The sequence below is a fragment of the Pogoniulus pusillus genome, chromosome 31, assembly GCF_015220805.1.
Source record: "Pogoniulus pusillus isolate bPogPus1 chromosome 31, bPogPus1.pri, whole genome shotgun sequence".
Lineage (NCBI taxonomy): Eukaryota > Metazoa > Chordata > Aves > Piciformes > Lybiidae > Pogoniulus > Pogoniulus pusillus.
This window is the reverse complement of record NC_087294.1, coordinates 12,569,548-12,594,258: the sequence shown is the minus strand read 5'-3', so window position 1 is coordinate 12,594,258 and position 24,711 is coordinate 12,569,548.

The window sequence follows — 24,711 nt, the reverse complement described above, 5'->3', positions numbered from 1 at the left end:
CCATTCCAGGGTCTCATTACCCTCAGGGTGAAGAACTTCTTCCTGACATCCAGTCTGAATCTACCCATTTCCAGCTTTGTTCCATTCCCCTTAGTCCTATCACTATCTGGCATCCTAAAAAGTCCCTTCCCAGCTTTCTTGTAGACCCATAAAGATACTGAAAAGCCATCCTTCAGATTGGATGTTAGGAAGAAGTTCTCCACTGTAAGGGTGGTGAGACACTGGAACAGGTTGCCCAGGGAAGTGGTGGAAAGCTTCATCCCTGGAGGTTTTTAAAACCAGGCTTGATGTGGCCCTGGGCAACCTCATCTTCCCAGAGAGAGTGATTGGCATTGGAATGGGCTGCCCAGGGAGGTGGTGGAGGCACCATCCCTGGGGGTCTTCAAGAAAAGCCTAGCTGAGGCACTTAGTGCCATGGTCTGGTTGATTGGATAGGGCTGGGTGCTAGGTTGGACTGGATGAGCTTGGAGGTCTCTTCCAACCTGCTTGATTCTGTGATTCTGTGATCTAGTGTGAAGTGTCCCTGCTCATGGCACAGGGGTTGGAAATAGATGATCCTTGGGATCCCCCTCAGCCCTGACAACTCCATGATCCCACTGTGCCATGCCTTGACTGATACATAAGGATTTACTGTCACTGGTATAAGATAAAAAACCTTAGTAACTAAACTAAATAATAAATCCTTGGAAGGTAAATAAATTGAAGGAGGTGTCTGGGGCCCACTTGGTACTTAAGACTAAAAATAGTAATTTTCCTTTCACTTTCAGTGGAGACAAATGTTAAAATAATGAAACCTTCTGAAAAAAAAAAATCAAACAACAAACCAGAAATGCTGCATTTTTACTGGCTCTGCCTTGTGCTTACAAAGTCCTTCTCCATGGAGTTATGTAATACATTTCCCATGATCTTTGTTTTGCTCCAGGGCCTTGATGAATTATGCTTTTTGAGTAGTGTGCCTTTGCACAAATATTGATACAAAAGATAAAGCTCTACTGACCCAGAAGTACTTCCACATTGTTTTTTTGAGGTCAATTGCAACATAACTAACATGAATTAGGGCAGTAGACAGAGACACACCTAAGCTGCAAAGCAAATACACAAAGTAAACAAGCCCAGATTTCCCCTACCATTACATGGATCCATGCACTTATTTTGTCACCTGAAAATATGTCACCACTTTGAATCATAGAACCACTGAAGTTGGAAAAGACCTCTAAGATCACCAAGTCCAACCACCACCATGGTCATGAAACCATGTCCTGGAGTTCCATGCCTGCACATTATTTTTTAGTACCTCCAGGGATGATGATTCCACTTCCCTGGGCAGCATATTCCAATGCCTGACCACTCTTTCAGTAAAGAATTTTGTTCCAGTATCCAATCTAAACCTTGCCTGGTGCAATTTGAGGTAATTTCCTCCTCTCCCACCACTTGTTACAAGTGAAAAGAAGCCAATATCCGTTTCATTACAACCTTCTTTCAGGTAGCTGTAGAGAGCAATAAGACCTCCCTTTATCCTCCTCATCCCCAGACTAAACAATCTCAGTTCTGTCAGCCATTCCTCACAAGACTTGTTCTCCAGACTCTTCACCAGCTTTGTTGCCCTTTTCTGGACATATTTTAGCACCAAAATGTCCTTCTTTTAGTGAGTGGCCCAAAATTAAACAGAGTACTGAAGCTGTGCCCTCACTGTTGCTCAGTACCTGGGCATGATCACTTCCCTACTCCTGCTGAACACACTGTTCTTCATACAGCCCAGGATGCTGCAGGTCTTGGCCACCTGAGCACACATTCAGTTCCCTGTCAACCAGCACACTCAGGTCCTTTCCTGCTGGAAGTTTTCCAGCCACTCTGCCCCAAGCCTGTAGTGTTGCATGTGGTTGCTGTGACCCATATGCAGAAACTGGCACTTGGCTTTGCTAAACCTCATACATCTAACCTCGGTGCATAGATCCAGCCCTTTCAGATCCCTCTGCAGAGCCTTCCTACCCTCAAGCAGATCACCACTCCTAGCCAATTTATTGTCATCCACAAACTTCTTGAGGGTGCACTCAATCCACTCATCCAGATCATTGACAAAGATATTAAACAAGATTGGGAAGTTCCTCTCTCTCCTGTGGAGAGGAACCTAGAAGTCCTGGTGGATAACAAATTGTCCATGGCTCAGCAATGTGCCCTTGTGGCCAAGAAGGCCAATGGGATCCTGGGGTGAATTAAGGAAAGTGTGCCCAGCAGATCAAGGGAGGTTCTCCTCACCCTCTACTCTGCCCTGGTGAGACCTCATCTTGAATATTGCATTCAGTTTTGGGCTCCCCAGTTTAAGAGGGGGCAGGAATCTGCTAGAGAGAGTCCAGTGGAGGGTCAAAAGGATGATTAAGGGACTGGAGCACTGCCTGATGACAAGAGGCTGAGGGACCTGGGGCTTTTTAGTCTGGAAAAGAGAAGATTGAGAGGGGATTTAATTAATGTTTATAAATATCTGAGGGCTGGGGGTCAGGAGAGAGGGGACAGGCTCTGCTCATTTGCTCCCTGTGACAGGACAATGAGCAATGGATAGAAGCTGCAACACAGGAGGTTCCAGCTCAACACAAGGGGAGATTTCTTTACTGTAGGGGTCACAGAGCACTGCCATAGGCTCCCCAGAGAGGCTGTGTAGTCTCCCCCTCTGGAGACTTTTTGAAGGTCTGTCTGGATGTATTCCTCTGTGACCTGAGATAGACTGTGTGGTCCTGCTCTGGCAAGGGGCTGGCCTCAATGATCTCTTTGGGTCCCTTCCAACCACTGATGTCCTGTGATCCTGTGATCCAAAACAGCCCTGGGGAACACCACTAATGATTAAATCTTTCTGAAACCAGTTACTGGTGACTATGTGTTAGGAGAATGTCAGGGTGAAGAGTAAATTTACATTGCCTAAACCTCCCTCTAAAGTTCCTGAACTGATTTTGCATCCAATAGGATGGAGAAGAGAAGAAACTCGGCTTTGAAATGTGCTTGCTTTCTGCTTAGGAAAAGAGATGGCATGTGCACAAATATCTCCCTCTCTTTATGTTGGCACTTTTCTTCCCTTCAATAGCAGTAGAACTTCCACTTCTGGGCTTGATGGCCCTTAATCAGTTTTCACCAGGTGACTGATTCCTGTTCTCCAGTTGTAGGAGCGTGTCTAGCATAAATGCTTGTTGCTTCTGTAGCTATGTCCTTTGTTAAAAGTGTCTGTCATGAGACAACTTCAGGCATCAGAACTCCTTTTCTCCCTCCTTCTTTGCTGCTACTACTGCACTGATGCCTCATTATACCTGTACAAGAAAGGCTATTATCCTTCACACGTTTATCTGCTGATCTAAATGAAAGTACATTACCTAAATAGTTGAATCAAGAAGCATACAACTGAAGCTCATTTCAGTCTGATCTGTATTTCTTGGGGCTTTAGCAGGTTAACAGCTTCCTGTGAAATTACTTTATTCAAGGGTTTTCACCATAATTTGGTCATAATGTGGTCTAGACCAAATGGTAATAAGAACTTGCAGCTCATTTTCCTTTCATGTCTCAGGAGGAAAGGGAGTCTCTTCTAAATAATTCAGAAATTGCTTTCAGAAACAATATGCACATTAACAAGGAGAGGTCTACTATAGAATTTATCTAACAGCACAGGCTGTTTCACTCACCTAGTGACAGGACAGGGGGAATGGAGCCAAGCTGCAGATGGGTAGATTCAGACTGGATGTGAAGAAGATGATGTTCAGCATGAGAGTGGTGAGAGCCTGGCATGGGTTGCCCATAGAGGTGGTTGAGGCCCCATGGCTGGAGGTGTTTAAGGCCAGGCTGGATGAGGCTGTGACCAGACTGATCTAGGGTAGGGTGTCCCTGGCCACGGCAGGGGGGTGGAATTAAGTGATCCTTGTGGTCCCTTCCAACCCTGACTGATTCTGTGTTTTATCCATACAGCCTTCTCCTCTCATGGTTGTTGCTTCCTACTGAGAAAGGTGTCAGCTACTGCAGTGAGGCAGAAGGAGATTTTACCCCCTCTCTCTTCACCAACCTAGTAGTTGGAACTAGATGATAGAATCACAGAATCAGTCAGGGTTGGGAGGGACCACAAGGATCAGTCAGTTCCAACCCCCCTGCTGTGGGGAGGGACACCCTACCCTAGATCAGGCTGCTCAGAGCCTCATCCAGCCTGGCCTTAAACACCTCCAAGGATGGCATCAACCACCTCCCTGGGCAACCCATTCCAGCCTCCAACCACTCTCATGCTGAACAACTTCCTCCCCACGTCCAGTCTGAATCTCCCCACCTCCAGCTTTGCTCCATTCCTCCCAGTCCTGTCACTCCCTGATATCCTGAAAAGTCCCTCCCCAGCTTTTTTGCAGCCCCCTTCAGATACTGAAAGGCCACAGTATCTCATCTGGGAGCCTCCTCTTCTCCAGACTGAACAGTCCCAACTCTTTCAGTCTGTCTTCATAGGAGAGGTGCTCCAGCCCTCTGATCATGATCCTTGTGACCCCTTCTAACCCTGACTGATTCTATGATTCTATGAAATGCTTATCATAGCATATGAATATTGTGTTATTGAATATCATCCCATTAATATTAAATACTCAATTAGTTAAGTCCCTGCATAATTACAACAGTAATACTGGAAAGAACAAAGTAAGGGTTTTGGTTTTTTGTTGGTTTGGGGTTTTTTTTTGAGTGCTGTGTGCTTATTTCACTCTAACAGAAGATCTCAGTGGCTCTGTAATAGAATTCTGCCTATGCCAGCATATGTTATTATCATTGTGGAAGTTTATACTGCAGATCATGGTGTCATTAATCTAGGCTTCTGGAAAACTTCAGAACAGGAAAAGCATGTCATGGTAGAAATCAAACAAATATATCACATCAACCCAACGTAAGTGGAATTCAAGTATGCATGCTGTATTTCCATCCTGCATGCTGTTTGCCAGTTGTGCTCCTTACATTTGTACGTGATGTAGGCTGGAAACTTTTAATTGGCTTTTGAGGGAAATTAATCATTTTTTTTCACAATTATGGGGTGTTTGGGTTTTTTTTTGGGGTTGTTTTTTTTCTCTTCTGGTGGTTAAAAACTTCATACAAGTAACCTAACCTGTAACAGCTCCAGTGTTTTAAGGAGAATGAAAATGTAGGAAAAGCAAGAATGCCCATTGCAGTGCTTTTGCACATATCATCAAATCATAGAACCAACCAGGTTGGAAGAGACCTCCAAGATCATCCAGTCCAACCTAGCACCCAGCCCTGTCCAATCTACTAGACCATGGCACTAAGTGCCTCATCCAGACTTTGCTTCAACACCTCCAGGGACAGCAACTCTACCACCTCCCTGGACAGCCCATTCCAATGCCAATCACTCTTTCTGTGAAGAACTTCCTCCTAACATCCAGCCTAGACCTCCCCCAGCATAACTTGAGATTGTGTCCCCTTGTTCTGTTGGTGTGCAGCCTGGAGAAGAGGAGAGGCTCAGGGCAGACATCATTGCAGTCTGCAACTACCTGAAAGGAGGTTGTAGGTCGCTGGGGGTTGGTGTCTTCTAGGCACCCAGTGACAGAACAAGAGGACACAGTCTCAAGCTGCACCAGGGGAGGTTTAGGCTGGATGTTAGGAAGAAGTTATTCCCAGAAAGATTGACTGGCATTGGAATGGGCTGCCCAGGGAGGTGGTGGAGTCACCATCCCTGGAGGTGTTTAAGAGGAGGCTGGATGAGGCACTTAGTGCCATGGTTTAGTTAATTAGAAGGTGTTAGGTGATAGGTTGGACTCGATGATCCTAGAGGTCTTTTTCAACCTGGTTAATTCTGTGATTCTGTGATTTTTCTGTTGTAGCTGCCTGGTTACCTGCTTTCTTTCCAGCTTCCTTACCTGTGTTCTATTAAGAAAAGATGGTAATTGTTAATAGCCCTCTCAAAGAACAAACACCTCCTACTTCAATATGGCAAAGAAAAGGTTTCAAATGCAGATCCTTAACTTCACAAAGGCCTGAGCCACTAAGCCACAGAGAAATGTGAAGGGCAAGGGGGAAGGAAGACAAGCCTATGAGCCACTCAACCAGCAGATCTGAAGCATGGTCAAAAGAAATGCAATAATGTCTAGTGCTCAAGTCTTATGAGGAGCAGCTGATGGAACTAGATTTGTTTAGCTTGGAGTAAAGGAGGCTGAGAGGAGAACTTATTGTTCTGTACAACTAACTGAGAGGTTATACTGAGGTGGGAATCAGACTCTTCTCCAAAGGAGCAAGTGATAGGATGAGAGGAAATGGCCACAGGTTGCACCAGAGGAGGCTTAGATTGGATATCAGGAAAATGTTTCCACCCAAAGGGCTGTCAAGCATTGGAACAGGCTGCTTCAGGGAAGTGGTAGTGTCAGCAGCCCTGGAGGCATTTAAAAGACATATAGATGTGGTGCTGAGGGACATGATTTAATGGTGACTTGACAGTGCCAGATTAGCGGTTTGATTTGATCATCTTAAGCTCTCTTCCAACCAAAATGATTCTATGAAGTGGACATAACTTGTGGTAGAGCTAAATGTCACGGGTTTGTGAGTAACAGCTTTCTTTGCTGGCAAAACTGCAGCCAGAAGAGTGTCCAGCACATGTCTAAGCCTAGACAAAGGATGACTGTAGCTGGGTGGTTACAAAATCTGTTGTATGCGTGGTGTAGCATGCACATGCTGGCCCTAGGGAAGAACCTGTCTGTTAGATGAAGGCTTCAGAATAAGAATTGCTCTGTTGACACTTATGCACACTTCAGAGGGGAAGGCAGCCTTACATGTGTCAGCTTTCACACTAAATTATTTTGGCAACCTATGGTCTTCCTCTAATGATGTGACTCTATCTACCAAGTGGGTGCATAAATAGCAAGAAGAGACCAACAGTGCTGGATGCTATTGTATCCTGAAAGAAAAAAGCAGAGGATACAAATGAAGACCAACTTTTCCTGCTCTCCAAAGCGTGTCTTTTGTTAGAGATACCTGAACTTTCTCCAAACAAACTGGTGCAGCTCTCCAGCATAGCTCAGGCATTAGCTCAGGTCTGGGAAGCAGCGAAGCCATGTTCTCTCAGCATGCCATCCTGGGGAGAGCACGTCTGGCTTTGTTGCTTCGAGTTTCAGAACAGGCTTGGTTGCTGTGAGCTTGGGAATCTCTGTGCCACAGATGTTCGCATGCCCTGAAAAGCAGATCCGGCTCGTAACGCTGCATACATCAAACCTGACGTGCAGTTGCTGCCCTTATTGCCATCCTAGTCAAAGCTATAACAGAATTGCAGTGTACTTATTTCATGAGTTTGGTCTTAATTACTCGCCAGACTTGCTGATCTCCTCTGTGACCTGGGGCGTAACTCTCGCGTGTGCGCTGCAGGTCTGCGTTCAATGTTGCGAACTCTTTCTCCACTTGAGATATCTTCTTTTCCCTTTTAGTCTGGTGCTTGTTCACATTGCTGTGCAGGCAAGAACTATCAAGTAATAAACTTTAGATTTCTCCAACTATCCTTTGCAATCTTATAGGCTGAAAGTATTCACTCATCTGGTGCAGCAAAAGTTCTTTCCTTCCTAATTTCTTTTTTTTCTTGTCTCCCTACCTCTCTGTCCAGACTTGTCTCCTTCTCATTGTTCCTTTTCCTCCCACTTTCATCTGTCTTCTTTTCACTGGTCTGTTCCTAATTTTATTTTATTTTCTACAGATCTTCAGTTTAAAAACCTCACCTCTGACTCATTCCCCTCAAAATGTATTCAAAGAAATATCTTCATTCTTCATACTTCTTCAAGACCCCTACAAGTGCGTTTTGTTTCTGAGGTTTCGGATAGATATTTCACTTCTATGACAGATACTTCAGGGTTCATATCACTGCATCAGAAATATAGTCAGTCCAGACTCATAAATCAGTATTACTAAGGTGTATCTGAAGAACTGAAACACTTTTATTGCAAACATCAGTGATAATATGGGCCTCAGAATTGCCCTGGAATATGGATGAGTACAAACCATTTAGGAACAAATATTCTGGCTGATAACTGACAGCCAGCCAAAAGCAGCCCCTGATAAAGATAAATAACCTGTACTCAGGGAAATTTTTTGCATCATTAAACATGGTGAGCATATTAGCTAGCAGGGGGTGGAGCTGAGTCCCTAAAGAGATAAATCTAAATTATATGCACTGCAGTGATCATAACAGTAATGCACCATCTTGGCTAACTAGCTGACATCAACGGGGAAGGGAATTTCAGATTGAAATGAACCAAGCTAAAGAGCACTGTGCTGTGCATACAGATTAATTGCAGCACATTCATGAACTTTTTAGCCTTCTTCTGTCATCTGTTTTTCTCTGATGCCAAAGCACAAAGAGTTTAGACATTTCCTTGTCAGGCTCCGCAGAGTGTCTTTTGATTTTTGCTTTCTTATGTGGTTTAATTACTCCTTTATTTACCTTCCATTAATCACCTTACACCACCAGTTTTACCAACCCTTGCCAAAAGCTTGTAGATTGATAGGAGAAGTCTAGAGGCATTTTTTCCCCCTGAGCAGGAGTGTACAGTTAGTTATTATATGCTCGATATCACAGAAAGGGAGAGCTCTGAAATCAAAGCAAAGCAAACACTGAGTCAGACACGTCTGAACAATCAAATTAAGCCCTGTTAAAAGAACATAAATTGGTTTAAATGTTTTCCATAAGTATATGGATTAAGTATATTTTTTTAAGCACATAAAGTATATTTTCTTAGGATGAGGAATGTCTTAGTAAGAGATAATTGCCTACTTTTAAATATTGGTCCTTTTGGTGTCTGAGAAAAGTTTTGGTTCAAACTGCTGGGTGGTGCGTGGAGTAAAAGGGTGAATACTAATTGGTTGGGGCTGACTTGGTGTAACTCATGGTTCTGTATTATTAATTGAGTCCATTTATTTCCTGTTGACATGACAAGTAAGGAAATAAACCAGATGTAACGGACACAATTTCAGTCAAAATCAAATATGCATTTTCATGAATAATTGATTCCCAGGTATATTATTGTCCTGCTAGCAAGTAAATCGGTTCAACAGGCTCATAGATAAGCCAGTGGTTTTCCTTCTTGCATATGAATATTCACTTGCAAATCCACTTAGAAGGGGCCTGAAAGAAGCATTAGAGCACAAAAACGTGACCTGCAAAGGGCAGTGCTTTGGCTCCATTCCTTACCCAGTTTCTGCCCCGAGGCTGTAATTGCAGCTATGCAAGTCTCATGTGTGCTCCTGGGCATCCCACCTGCAGTACCTAAGCATCCATCAGATTGTCCAGGTTGTTTCTGCCCATGGGTAAATGAGGATGAAAGGCAGGATTTGCTTATTTCGATGGCAGCAAGGAATTTTCCAGCTGGTTCCCTGTAAGACTTGTGTTCCAGCTAAGAGGCTGTGTCCAGCTGCAGTGACTATGTGGCCTGGATATGTGTTTTAAATGAACTGCTGTTAAATCAGTAACTTCAAAAGCCTTAGCGCTGGCCAAAGGGGCTGTCCCTTAAAGGAGCCTATAAAAATGGCAGCTAACATTTTATGATGCTGTTACACCCTGTGAAGCTATGACATAGAATAGAATAGAATAGAATAGAATAGAATAGAATAGAATAGAATAGAATAGAATAGAATAGAATCAAACAGATTGGAAGAGACCTCCAAGATCATCCACTCCAACATATCACCCAGCCCTGTCTAATCAACCAGACCATTGCACTAAGTGCCTCATCCAGGCTTTGCTTTAACACCTCCAGGGATGGCAACTCCACCACCTCCCTGGGCAGCCCATTCCAATGTCAATCACTCTTTCTGGCAACAACTTCCTCCTAACATCCAGCCTAGACCTCCCCTGGCACAACTTGAGACTGTGTCCCCTTGTTCTGTTGCTGGTTTTGTGGAGGGGCTGCAAACTATGGATTTCATGTCCAGTGTTTGTCAGGAAGCATTTTGACTGGGTTCTGTAAATCAGCTGATTTGGTGCTGAATGACAAAGCCCCAAGTGAAGGAACTTGTTTAGAAAGTCTTGACAGAAAATGGAAATAAAATCTCAGCTAAAATAATATCTTTTATTTTTAAATAGAATTATCAGCTCTGTCAGAATTTGGCTGAGAATTTATGGCTATTTCTATTAACAAGGATATAGACAATGTAGCCTCTTAGAGTCATTGAATCAACCAGGTTGGAAGAGACCTCCAAGATCACCCACTCCAACCTAGCACCCAGCCCTACCCAGTCATCTAGACCATGGCACTGAGTGCCTCATCCAGGCTTTTCTTGAACACCTCCAGGGATGATGACGACTTCACCACCTCCCTGGGCAGTGATTTTTTCAACAGTCCTTGAGAAAGTTCTGGATTTAGAACAACAAATGTTTGCTAGCTCCTCTAAGAACCACTTTGCTGTAAGCAGGCATCAAGCTGTTCAAACTTTTTCATGTCACATTTTTGTCTCCAAAAGAGGTGCTGCAATTTGGCTTCATTAAGGCTTGTGAACTGTAAAAACGCGGTCCCAGATTGGTCCTTATTATCTTCTGCTCTCAGAGGAACTGATTTAGTGAGGTGCATCAGCTGGGGTGTAATTAGTTTATACATTTGAATGGGCCTTTGATTCCTGTTCCTCTACTCATGTTTAAAGTTACAGGCTCAGATAGTACATTCAACAATCTTCCTACCAAATTCACCTACTCTTTTTTTGCCTTTTGTTTTCCTGTCCCGCAGTTGCTTCTCTCATCAGCAGAAGAAGGGAGAGCAGTAAACATGTCTGGGCAAGCCAGAACATGTTTGAGCCTAATCTAGCCTATTTTGGCCTTCCACAACAGGAGGAAAGATTAGTCCTGCCATCCATTTACGGAAGGCAAGAAAACAGTTTGATGTATTTCTCTCAGGCTGTGGCTGTGCTAGTTTGAAGCAGGCTAGAATGTTTTGGTGAGAAGAACTAGATTAGAGGCTGGGAAAGGAAACCAATGGTGATGGCTACTTTGCTTATAGGCCTGCTGAGAAGTATAGGAACAAGAACTAAAAACATGAGATAACACACTCGCCATCACTCTTGCTGGGGCTGCTGGCTGAGCTGCATCTCTCTAACCTCACCACTTTGCTTCCTAACCTCTTGGCCAAACCTCCATTCTTCCTTGGGACTGGGGTAGGGTTGAGAGAGGTACGGGGAAGGTGAAGAGGCAGTAGAGAGCCCCTCCGGGGGACTCAGGTTTCTGGGAGGGCTGTTGTGTTTCTGTATTACCTTTCACCTTGAGTATTTCTGTCTATAACTGTATAGACTGTAACTATCTGCTTGTGTATTGTGCTAGCTGTAAATATAAGCTTCATTCATATTTCCAGAGCTGGCTGAGCCTAGTCTGGGTGATTTCTAAAGTGTGTGTGGGGGGAAGGGAACACCCAAACCATCACAGTGGCTCACAAAGCTTTGTGAAAACGGAGTAGAAAAAAAAAAGCAAACAACAACCCAAGCCTCAAACATATTTTTGTTAACATTCTGAGTAAGCAGTTCCATGCAGACTGTCATTTTCTTTCCTAATTGCAAATGCCTTCAAACCCCTTCCCATCACTTTATGCAGCGTTTTTAATAGCCAGCAGGAACTGTGAGTAAATCGCATTGACCCTCAAGGTCCGTAGGTAGATCAAAACAGACACCCTCAGATTAAACACGTTGTTGCCTCCACTGCAGTGATATGCAAACAATTATAGAGCAGGTCAGTCCAGGGCATCATTGATATTGCTTGCCAACCAATTTATTTGTGCAACCCCTGACCCCCTTTAATGTGCTTCTTCAAAGAAGTAGAACCTAAGAGCCTCTTAGGTATGACTGATGGAAAATTGGCCATTTCCCCCCCCCCCCTTTTTTTTAAAAACTAGTAAAATGTTCTGAATACTTTTAAAGGATCAATTTCTAACTTAAGTCAAATGCTAAATGAAACCAACTTCAATGAAATGTTTCATGGATGGCAATCTAAAATCTGCGTGGTGATGATTTTCTGAGATATTAAAAACCATGCAGAATTGAATTCAGAGAAAACATTTGTGATGGTTTGGGTGTTCCCCACACACTTTTGGAAATCACCCAGACTAGACTCATCTGGCTCTGGAAATATGAATGAAGCTTATATTTACAGCTAGCACAATGTACAAGCAGATATTACAATATATAACACCCAAGCCACTGTGATGGTTTGGGTGTTCCCTTCCCCCCCACACACACTTTAGAAATCACCCAGACTAGGCTCAGCCAGCTCTGAAAATATGAATGAAGCTTATATTTACAGTTTAGCACAATACACAAGCAGGCCTACGAAGAATGAAGTAGTTCAGCACCTGTAGAATGAGTTTCCTAGAGTCTTCAGAGAGCACAGGATCACAGGATGTTAGGAGTTGGAAGGGGCCTCTAAAGATTGAGTCCAACCCCTGTGAGGAAAGGCTGAGGGAAAGATTGAGTGCAGCCTCGAGAAGAGGAGGCTCAGAGGTGACCTCATTGATGTCTACAAGTACCTGAAGGGAGGCTGTAGCCAGGTGAGGGTTGGTCTCTTCTACCAGACAACCAGCAACAGAACAAGGAGACACAGTCTCAAGTTGTGGCCAGGGGAGGTCTAGGCTGGATGTTAGGAGGAAGTTGTTGGCAGAGAGAGTGATTGGCATTGGAATGGGCTGCCCAGGGAGGTGGTGGAGTCGCCATCCCTGGAGGTGTTCAAGAAAAGACTGGCTGAGGCACTTAGTGCCATGGTCTGGTTGATTGGACAGAGCTGAATGATAGGTTGGCCTGGATGATCTTGGAGGTCTCTTCCAGCCTGGTTGATTCTATGATTCTATGATTCAAGTTGCTCAGTGTTTTCTAATTATTGCCTTGGAGTTATGACATAGAAAGATGATGGTGAGGTAGTAGCTGGAGACATTTTCTGCGGCAGAATAAGGTTTCATCTCACTTCACTGATCTTAGAAGCTCAGCACTCAGCCAAAATTTATTTCACCAACTCTTCTTGCTAGTCCAGGTTGAGGAAAAGACAACCACAGAAAGCAGTTCATCCTAAATGTTTTAAACTGTACTCTAGTGAGATGAATCAGTCTTTGGTCTCTTCCTTCTTCCCATTGAATACTGAGGCAGTGAAAAAGACTACCTTAAAAATAGATATCTGTGTTTCAGATGACTAAAGTGAGTGAGGGGAAGCCTACTTCAAGGACTTCAGTGGGTTATGACACCTCTCCTTGATATTAGCAGGTTTGTTTCTCTGAAGTAAATAGTCCTTGCAGCAGCCACTCTTCACACTGCCATTGTCACATATCTACCACACGGGTCACTGATGTGTCTCCCTGATCTCTTTCATAGCTCATACCATAAATATTCCTCCCAGCTCTAGGCTTCTGCCTACATGTCAGATTAAATTGGGGTGAAGAGGCAATTAGTGTCATGAGATCTGAGTTCAGAATTTTATGCAATAGTGAGCTCAACCATGGATTCAATTGTGGAATGCAGGCTAAGTGTTTTGAGTGGTATTATTACCTAATTACACTTACCTAATTACAATTTAATTAGGATGAGTAGCCAAGGGTTTGGTTTTCCTGATAAGAAAAGGCTTCTGTCTGAAGGGTTTGACAGCTCTTTGGAAGGTATTGCACAGAAGAATTATGGGTTTCAGTCTACTTTGGGTTTTATGTCTCTTTCTTGTCATTTTTGTGTACAGATAGGCTAAAGAATTACTCAATTTTAAGTGTACCATAAATTCTGTAAATACAGATTGCATTTTTACTTCATTGCTGCTCCTTTACAAGATGATTTTACGGTGGGAATGTGTTCACAGACTGACATTTCACAGAGTTTTTATGATTAGCACAAAAATGACCACAAAAATGAAACATGGACTCTGCTGTCTCTGCACATATTCCAGAGATTGTGACTTTGACCTATACAATGTTTTCAATTTGGTGTCTTGGTCATTTCCAATCTTCTCCCTTTCTAATTTTGATGCTTTGTAAGGAGGATGTGAAATAGTTTGTCCATCAATATATGTAACAGTGAGAAGGTTAAAAACATTGAGAGTGAATGGGAAAAATTACCCTGGTTGGAAATGGTCACTTTCAGGAGTGCTTTTACTCTGAAAAGTGCTATGCAAAGTTTCTATTTATTGGCTTTCTTGTTCTTGTACACTTGCAGCCCAGAGGGCCAAACACATCCTGGGCTGCATGAGGAGCAGTGTGGCCAGCAGGACGAGGGAGGTGATTCTGCCCCTCTATTCTGCTCTGGTGAGACCTCACCTGGAGCACTGCATTCAGTTCTGTAACCCCTATTACAAGAGGGATGTGGACATGCTGGAGCCCCTGGAGGTGTTGAAGAAAAGCCTGGATGAGGCATTTAGTGCCACGGTCTACTTGATTGGATAGGGCTGGGTGATAGGTTGGACTGGTTGAGCTTGAAAGTCTCTTCCAACCTGTTTGATCCTATGATTCAAGTTTGCTATTTAAAATGCTAACAATACTAAGAACAAAAGTTCTGCATTCAGAAACTGTGACTCTCTCTCTCCTGCAACTGAGACCAACAGCCTCTTTGAATCTTTCCCTAGTCACTACTACTACACACTTATGTAACGATTGCCCTGGGTGTGATTACCTGCCTAGGATCTAAGAGGTGTATATGTTGAGTATTTGAGAACTGTCATAGAATCATAGAATCAACGAGGTTGGAGGTCTGATCATCCAGTCCAACCTATCCCCCAGCCCTATGCAGTCAACTAGACCATGGCACTAAGTGCCTCAGCCAGGCTTTTCTTGAACATCCCTCAGTCAACCATTATTTTAGTCATGTGCAAGTCAGGAGGAACTTCTTTCTTTCATATATACCCCAGATGGCACAGTTTCATGGGAATAAACCACAGTAAATCTTGTTCTTCAGATAAGCAGATATGATTACTTAAAAGACACAAAGTTTGCACATCTGTTGGACAAAGCACTTCCATGTTTATACAATAACTTTCCGAAGAGGAAATATGCTTTAATCGCTCATGGGTTTTATTTCTCTGCCTGATGTTCCCAGAAGCAAGTTCTTCTGGGCATCACATTAAAGCACCGAGAGATCCTCCTCAGTAATGCTGCAGCATCATTCCCAGCCACATTCTGCCTTCTTTTGCTCAGATAATGCACAAATCAAACCGTGATGTCTAAATTCTCACGAGAAAGCGTGTAGTGAGAGCCAAATCTGATTCCAATAAGAGACCAAATAGAAGCTACAAATATATATATATAAAAAAAGCTGGTTACCACCCTACAGCTGTGACTTTGCAGGCTTTCCTGGATACTGTTTTAGTTCCTTCTGTCATCATGCAGATGCATTTAATCCAGGATCCTGCTTTCAAAGTAAAGCCAAGGGAAAAAAAAAACCCATTGCATGGTATCCTATTAAAGTAGTGTTGGGAAAGCATAATGACAGAACATGGTGCAGAGTGTGGTACAGACAGTTACATTGAATTGGTTACATCAATCTAAATGCTCAGTGCTTCAGGAAGAACTGAAATAATATTCCATTTGCTAGAGATGGACAGAAAGAATAAACATATTGTTCTCTGGAAAACTGTGTTGAAAGATCTTTAACATACTTAATATCAAGGGATTAGGATGATAAAAGCCTTTTGCATCCTTGCTCGCTCTCGTTTGTTTCATCTTGTTCGGCTGCTCTCTTCTTGCTACACATGAAATGTGTTTTGAAAGGATTTGTGCTAGAACATGTTTATGATAATGTAAAGGCCATAACCTTTTCAGTACCTCTTCATAGGATGCTTGCCTCTAATTATTTCCATCTCTGGCTTCAGAAACTTCACTTCAGTTGTAAGAGGAGGGATTTCCATAAATGCAGTCTAACATCTCCCCCCGTACCCTTGTCCTATCCTCGTGACAGATGGTGGCATCTTAATGGAATTTTGGCACCTCTGTTTCTGACAATTTTACTTTACAGCAGAACCTCAATGTATTACCTAAGACAAGGAAATAATTTAAGGTGACTATAGGAAATGGGGCTGGTGAAGGGCCTGGAACATAAACCCTATGAGGAGAGGCTGAGGGAGCTGGGGGTGTTTAGCCTAGAGAAAAGGAGGCTCAGGTTTGACCTCATTGCTGTCTACAACTACCTGAAGGGACATTGTAGCCAGGTGGGGGGTGGCCTCCTCTCCCAGGCAACCAGCAATAGAACAAGGGGACACAGTCCCAAGTTGTGAGGGGGTAGGTCTAGGCTGGATGCTAGGAGGAAGTTCTTCACCGAGAGAGTGATTGACATTGGAATGGGCTACCCAGGGAGGTGGTGGAGGCACCGTCCCTGGAGGTGTTCAAGCAAAGCCTGGCTGAGGCACTTAGTGCCATGGTCTGGTTGACTGGCTAGGGCTGGGTGCTAGGTTGGCCTGGATGATCTTGGAGGTCTCTTCCAACCTGATTGATTCTATGATTCTATGAAAGACAAAGTAGAGACTATCACTCATTTACATTCCAAAGGACCTCACACAAGTTCTTATGCAAAAAAAGAATCACCAGATAAACACAATATTTTCTTATATAATTGCTTGGTCTTTGTACTGTTTTGATTGTATTTATGGGGGGTTTGTTGCTGTTGTTTGGGGGTTTTGTTTGTGTTTTGCCTGTTTGTTTTGATGACTATTGTTTGTGCATCTTTATAGTGGCTGCTGGCAGAGTGGGTTTTTCAGTTTGGCACAGACATTTACTTCTTTGATTCTGTGAACGTGTATGTAAGAAACTTTCTTTCTGTACATACAGAGTTCCCCCCTTCAGACTTCAGGGCTGTCTTGACTAGTTGCCTCATTTCCTAAGAGTCCTCCTAGCCAAATCTAAATGATGCTTTCCTTTTACTCAACACATCTTCTTTCACAGATGTGTTGGATTTAACTATGCCACAACAGCTTTAACCATCGTGGCTCAACTGTTGTTCTTTCCAGGTGAAAATCAAACCAGATGTGCCTCCTAGAGCCCAGACACAAATGATAGCAGTTCTGTATTCTGCTAAAAAGCAGTATGGGACAAGAGCTGATTGCAGAAATTTGGGGTCTTGGTTAGATGCTGTGCCCTCTGCACACCAGTCTCTGGCATGGATGAGGAGAGAGGAGCTGGAGAAGGGCAGCTGCTTCGATAGAGGGAGGAATGAAGTTAAGAAGTTGCTATGTTCATTGATCACTCCTTTACTTCCCTTAAGAAAAAAATCATTGTATCTGACTCTTTGCTTATTAAAAAACACCTTTCTCCTCTGCTTCATGAAGGAAGGGGACAGAGGAGAGAAAAAACCCAACCTCATTCATGCAGATTCCAGCCTATAACCATCACTCAGAAATTGTCAGCTACGAGCCCTTGATGTCTGTGCTAGTTTGAGCCTAACAGGGATATCTTAATGAGAAGAATTAGATGCTAGGCTGTGAAAAGGAAACAATGGTGATGTCTGCTTCACTCATAGGCTTGCTGAGATGGATAAGAACAAGAACACAAACACAGATAACAGAGTTTTCTCTCTGGCTTTGGGCTGGAACTTCTCTATCTCTAACCTGTTGTCTGTGTGACTAATCCTTCTGCTTCCTAACCCCCCTGGCCGACCCTCCAAACTCACCTTGAACGTAAGACAAAGTCTAGGGTAAGGTAGAGAGGTAGGAAGAAGGTGGAAGGGTGGTTGGGAGTCCCTCCTGGGGACTCTGGTTTCTGGGAGGGCTGTTGTGTTTCTGTATGACTTTTCAACTTGTCTACTTCTGTCTATAGCTATATATATTGTGAATACCTGCTTGTATGCTGTGCTAAGCTGTAAATATAAAGCTCCATTCTAATTTCCAGCTGCTGAGCCTAGTCTGGGTGATTTTCTTAAGTGTGGGGGTGTGGGTAACACCCAAACACTCATCACAATGTCAAAATGCTACTGTAGTGTGGTGGCTCCAGTGGCTTGGGGCACTAATTATGAGAGGGAGTTGCTTAAAACTTTCTGAATATCTTACCCACATTTTGCTATGGCATTACACTGCCTCAGACCTTGTTATTTTATGTGCTCCATGAACTGAATGCTGGCTAATTACCATGGGTCTCATGTCTGTAAAAATAAGCTGGCTTTAAATTAGAAAAAAACCCCGTGTTAAAGAACAGGTATAAAAATTCCAGCCTTCTGCATGACAACCACATTCTCTAAATTACTTCCTCATGGAAAGGTTTATGGGGTCTCCTACAAGGCATACTCCTAAATCTGCATAATGAGTGAGGACTTGTTAAATGAGGGTGCAGAAAAGAACAGATTGTGAGGAAACTACAGAGTGCTTTAAGCCCAGAAGACCAATCACAGCCTAGGATGCATCAAAATAAGCAGATCAAGAGGTGATTCTGCCACTAGCACCCAGCCCTAGACAATCAACCAGACCATGGCACCAAGTGCCACATCCAGGCTTTGCTTCAACACCTCCAGGGATGGCGACTCCACCACCTCCCTGGACAGCCCATTCCAATGCCAATCACTCTCTCTGGCAACAACTTCCTAACAACATCCAGCCTAGACCTCCCCTGGCACAACCTGAGACTGTGTCCCCTTGTTCTGTCACTGGTTGTCTGGCTACAGCCTCCCTTCAGGTGCTTGTAGACAGCAATGAGCTCTGCCCTGAGCCTCCTCTTCTGCAGGCTGCACACCCCCAGCTCCCTCAGCCTCTCCTCACAGGACTGTGCTACAGGCCCCTCACCAGCTTTGTTGCCTTTCTCTGGACATGTTCCAGTACCCCAACATCTCTCTTGAGATGTTGAGAAGGGCCCAGAACTGGACACAGCACTCATTATATTGGTGAATAGAGAATGTGAAAACAGTGAGATCTTAAATGTCTCATTGTAGAGAGAACAATATAGCAGGGAGAAAAAAGTTGTTTTAAATCTCTAACTTCAGGAGATATTCACAAACATTCCCTTTCATATCCTCCAGTACTCCAGGTGGGGTCTTAGCAGAGTGAAGGGGCAGAATCACCTCCCTTGACCTGCTGGCCACACTCCTCCTGGTGCAGCCCAGGCTCTGGTTGGCCCTCTGGGCTGCCTGTGCACTATTGTTTCAATACAAGACAATTTATCAGATACCTCCTTTCTTTTTTAAACAGAAAACTGTATGAGTTTGTTTGCTTGCTTTGATTCAGCAGACATGTCTTGGTAACAAAGGTACAAGGTTTCTAACATTCAAAGAGTTAAATACATAACAATTAGGAGCATTAATCACAATACATAGAAAAGATGCAGGCATCCTTTTGAATACAAGAATAATCTGTTCTCTCATGACAGCATATTCTTTCATTATGATTTTGATTATCATAGGACCAACTCAATTCATGCCTAGGAGTAGCTCCAGTGCTTACAATTCAGGCTGGAATAAATATTGCATTCGTCCTTTCTGAACTGAACCTCACCCAAAGTCAACATAGTTAAGCTTCTGTATTTACAGAGTTGAGGGTGAGTTGATATTTCCATCATACCCTTTATTTTTAAAGGTCTTAACTTGGATTTTGCTTTTTGTTGTGTTTATTTTAGGCTTTCTATACTTAAAATATTAACTGCATGGAGAACACATGTGTATGTCAAATAAAATATGCATGACAGAGGAGAAAAAAATAGTGATCCAGCTTTAAAATATATGTGTCTGTGGGTTTTTTTTTTCAGTGCTTGGAAAGGAAAACCAAACCCAACAGCTCCCATGATCCTACAACCAGCTTGGTCCAAAGATAGCAGTCTGTGGTGCCAGAGAACCAGGTAATTTTGACAGAACTTCAGGGAAGTAAATAGTGATGGCAGATTTAAAGGTAAAAAATATGCATGCCTGCTTTTGCATGCATGCCCACACACATGTGCAAACTCAGATACACAGATGGAATCAGTCTGACTTACAGGTGTGCCAAACTCAGGGCTTCCAGAGGTAGAGTTCTGCTTTTTAATGCACAGCACCGAAAGCACTGGAGTCACCTAACTAAGAATCTCCACTCATTCCCCACATACCAGCTCATTCCTTAACTCATGCCCAGGTGTATCAGCACAAAGACAGATATGGTAGCTGAAGCTAGTGCCTAGCCAGCAATCCAAATATTGTAAGGCAATATCTTATAGGCATGATTTGAAATATAGAGCAGTGGATGTCATTTGAATGTGAGAATTGCCTTGCCACTCTCACTGCAGAGCCACTACAGAATTGCTGAATATCAGGAATGCTTGGGGAGACTTAAACAAATCAAACCCCACCTGGTCCATCCTAGCAAAGCATGCCTAAATTAGTATTAGATCCACTTTGCTACCGTGGCCATCAACTTGGACCATTTTTTTTCCCCCTAAGGTAATAATATAACCCTCATTTTGAATTCCAAATCCAACTTCCAACCTGGCTGATTGTGTGACTCTATGATATGGTTAGAGACAAGATTTCCACAGCGTTTTAGAACAGAGATGATGTGCACAATCAAGCTGAGTTGTGAAAATCATTGTGAGGGAACAGTTATGAGAGGTCTTTATGTTGTTTTCTCAGCCTTCTGAATCCATGCCTGTATTGCATCAGGACAAGCTCTTCTAGACCATCTAGGCTGATGGCAGTGTGCTTTTCACAGTGTGCTGGTTTGAGGCTAGTTAGAATATTGTAATGAGAGAAATTAGATTATTGGCTGTGAGAAGAAAATATAGTGATGGCTAAATTACCCATTCCTTCTGCTGGGACACACAAAAGCAAGGACGTAAACACAGGTAAGACAGGCTTTGCCTGGCTCTTGCCATATTAACTTGTCTGCCAGACCCTGCACATCGTCCAACTAATAATTCTGCTTCTAACACCCCTTGCTGACCTTTCCACATCATCTTGCACACAAAAGAGATTCTGAGATAAAGGAGAGGGTGAAAAATAGGCGGAGAAGTGGTTGGGTGGCCCTCCTGGGCACTCTGACTGCTGGGAGGACTCTTGTATTTCTGCATTACTTTTAACTTGTATATAGCTGTGTATAGTTGTAAATATCTGCAATATGTTGTATATCATAGAATCATAGAATTAACCAGATTGGAAGAGAGCTCCAAGCTCATCCAGTCCAACCTAGCACCCAGTCCTGTCCAATCAACCAGACCATGGCACTAAGTGCCTCAGCCAGGCTTTGCTTCAACACCTCCAGACACAGCCACTCCACCACCTCCCTGGGCAGCCCATTCCAATGCCAATCACTCTCTCTGACAACAACCATTTCTAGCTTTGCTGCATTCCCCCATGTCCTACCATTATCTGGCATCCCAAAAAGTCCCTCCCCAACTTTCATGTTGTCCCCTTCAGATACTGAAAGGCCAGAATAGGGTCACCTCAGAGCCTTCTCTTCTCCAGACTCCAGAGTAGTGGTGACAACTCTTTCTGGCTGCAGTGCCACATGAGACCATGGAGAAGCAAGCATATTGCAGGGTGAAGAAGGCCTTGTCTGCTGATGCAGTCCTCAGCCTGAGCAAGCAGATGTTAACTAACCTTGGTCTTTGCTGCGGCAGTGAGAATTTCCCATCGCCAGCACTGGGCTGGAGATCACAGCATCACAGTATCACAGCATCACAGTATCAAAATATCACCAAGGTTGGAAGAGACCTCACAGATCATCAAGTCCAACCCTTTACCACAGAGCTCAAGGCTAGACCATGGCACCAAGTGCCACGTCCAGTCCTGCCTTGAACAGCCCCAGGGATGGCGACTCCACCACCTCCCCGGGCAGCCCATTCCAGTGTCCAATGACTCTCTCAGTGAAGAACTTTCTCCTCACCTCCAGCCTAAATTTCCCCTGACGTAGCTTGAGGCTGTGTCCTCTCGTTCTGGTGCTGGCCACCTGAGATCTGTAACTATGACTGAGAGTACCTACTGAATCACTGTCAGCTTGATTGTCATGCTGTTGGTGGCTGTATGTGCAGGAATACACCACAGGTTATTTTTAAGTCTAAAGCCCTGAATTATTATCTTGGTCAGAACAACATGAGTATTTTCTAATCCCTTAATTTGGTGCAGGAAGGAAACCGAGGTTCATATTGCCCCATACTGCTCTTCTTTTCTCTGTAGTAGACGAAGGAAATGAAGCAAAGCCAATTCCAGCGAAGCTCTGAGCTTTGGATGAGAAAGTACTGGAGGTCCAGCAAGCTAAATAAGAATGTATCAGCTGGGAGAGGAAAAAAAATACAACCCATAAAATAAAAGAATAATGTTTAGAAGGGCAGAGACAGGAAATTACTTGTGAGAAATGTACAAGACTGAGTGATTTCTTTTCTAAATGTATGATGCCAATTTAGTGTTTAAGGCTGCTCAATGGCTGGAATACAAACTTCTTGTGAAATATATTAGGTGTTTAGAGTCACTTAGTGGTTAGTAAAAAAAAAAAAGGAAAGAAATCCTCCTAATGAAACAATGTATTAATTGCTCAGGGCCACTCAAGGCAAACACACATAAAATATTTAGATGTCTGGAGATGCTCAGCAGCTTGATAACCAACTTTTAATAAAGTCTATTCAGTGTTTAGAGTTGATCAGCAGCTAGGAAAACAACCCATGCTCAGCAGTAGGAATGCAGGGCTAATAAAGTACAGAGCTGCAGCAAGGCTTTTAAAGGTACATGAAAATCAAGGAGACTAAATTAAGCAATAACAGTAGAGGCACTGGTGTTTCCATAGGATTAATAGCTGACTGGGATGAGTTGATGGCCTGTGGCTGTATTTCAGGTCATTAACCTCAGCTGGTCATTAGTCCCCAGGAAAGGCCCAGCACTGAGGTCATTATTGCAGTTGTAAGAAGGCAGCCATACAAACCCAGCCATCACACAAGCAGCCCTATATGCATGTTGGTAAACGGATGTCTGCAGTCTCTCTGCATATATTAAGAAGAGATACTCCTGTTCATCTTAACAGAGGTTCTATCTAGAACAACTGCAATGCCTTACAAGCAGTAAGATTATTGCAAATTCCATTTCCACTCAGTGCATGAATCAAAATCATTCTGCAGCGTGAGAGTGGTGAGAGCCTGGAATGGGTTGCCCAAGGAGGTGATTGAGGCCCTGCCCCTGAAGGAGCTGGAGTTGTTTAGCCTGGAGAAGGGGAGGCTCAGGGGTGACCTCATTGCTCTCTACAACTACCTGGAGGGAGGCTGTAGCCAGGTGGGGTTGGTCTCTTCTGCCAGGCAACCAGCAACAGAACAAGGGGACACAGTCTCAAGTTGTGTCAGGGGAGGTCTAGGCTGGATGTTAGGAGGAAGTTGTTGCCAGAGAGAGTGACTGGCATTGGAATGGGCTGCCCAGGGAGGTGGTGGAGTTGCCATCCTTGGAGGTGTTGAAGCAAAGCCTGTCTGAGGCACTTAGTGCCATGGTCTGGTTGACTGCCTAGGGCTGGGTGCTAGGTTGGACTGGATGATCTTAGAGGTCTCTTCCAACTTGTCTGATTCTGTGATTCTACGAAATAAAGGTGATTGCAAATTTCCCACCTACATTCATGTACAAAAAACTGAATATAAATAATGCCTTATGCCAGAAACCTTTGAGCTGTTGACCTTCTTCATCTTGCAGCTGCAAAGCTGAATAATTTTGTCCTAAACTGCACACGATTGCAATGACACAAAACATTAACGTTAACTGCTGATGAACCTATTTCATTACTTTTAATAACATTATATCTGTGTTTGTCTGCTCAATGCAGTGATAACTTAGTGAAGGAGAATTCATTTCACTTATTATTCACATAAGCAATAATGAGGGAAATCAGTTTCCTCTAGAGTTGCATAGAGAAGTTTAATTAAATTTGGATATGGGCCAATTGATTTCAGATCGGTCATTTGCTTTCTGGCTGACTACAGGAGCTTGGGTTTTGAAGATGTGGAAAACTCATGGAAATCCCTGGCTGAAGATGCTCATGGTCAAAGCAAGTCTTCAGGACTTTCAAATAGAGGTGAAAAAGCAGTATTTTGAAATTAACTGTACAGATTGCTTTTCTTTGTAAGTTTGCATTTACTTGGGCTGGAGAGGGACTGTTTACAAGGTCTTGCAATGACAGGACAAGGAGTAATGGGTTGAAACTGGGAGAAGGGGGGTTTAAACTAGCAATAGAGCAAGGGGACAGAGTCTCAAGTTGTGCTGGGGAAGACACAGGCTGGATGTTAGGAGGAAGTTGTTGGCAGAGAGAGTGATTGGCATTGGAATGGGCTGCCCAGGGAGGTGGTGGAGTCTCTGTCCCTGGAGGTGTTGAAGCAAAGCCTGGATGAGGCACTTAGTGCCATGGTCTGGTTGATTGGCTAGGGCTGGGTGCTAGGTTGGACTGGATGAGCTTGGAGGTCTCTTCCAGCCCAGCTGATTCTATGATTCAAATGTATCTGAACATCCAATAATTGAAATACAGGTGTTGCTGTTATCTTAATGAATCAACTTGTGTAATTAGCTTCATAAATACATTATTTAAAATTTACTTTAAAATCAGTGGCTTCTGAAGAAAATTGGATGAAGTGGCTAATCTCTTAATCAAACATTGAATTGACAGGAAGCTATAACTGGATTTTAAATGAGCAAATGGTGGTATTTCCACTTTTAAATACATGCAAATCAACCTTCAGATGATACAGTACTCTTCTGAAAGAAAACAAATGACTGGATGAGGCAGGTCTCACCTCAAATCTTCTCAGTGTAAATGGTGCTGCCAAATCAGAGGACTTTTGGGCAAATATCTTGGGGTTGTTTCTATGAGAAGAAACATGAAAGGCC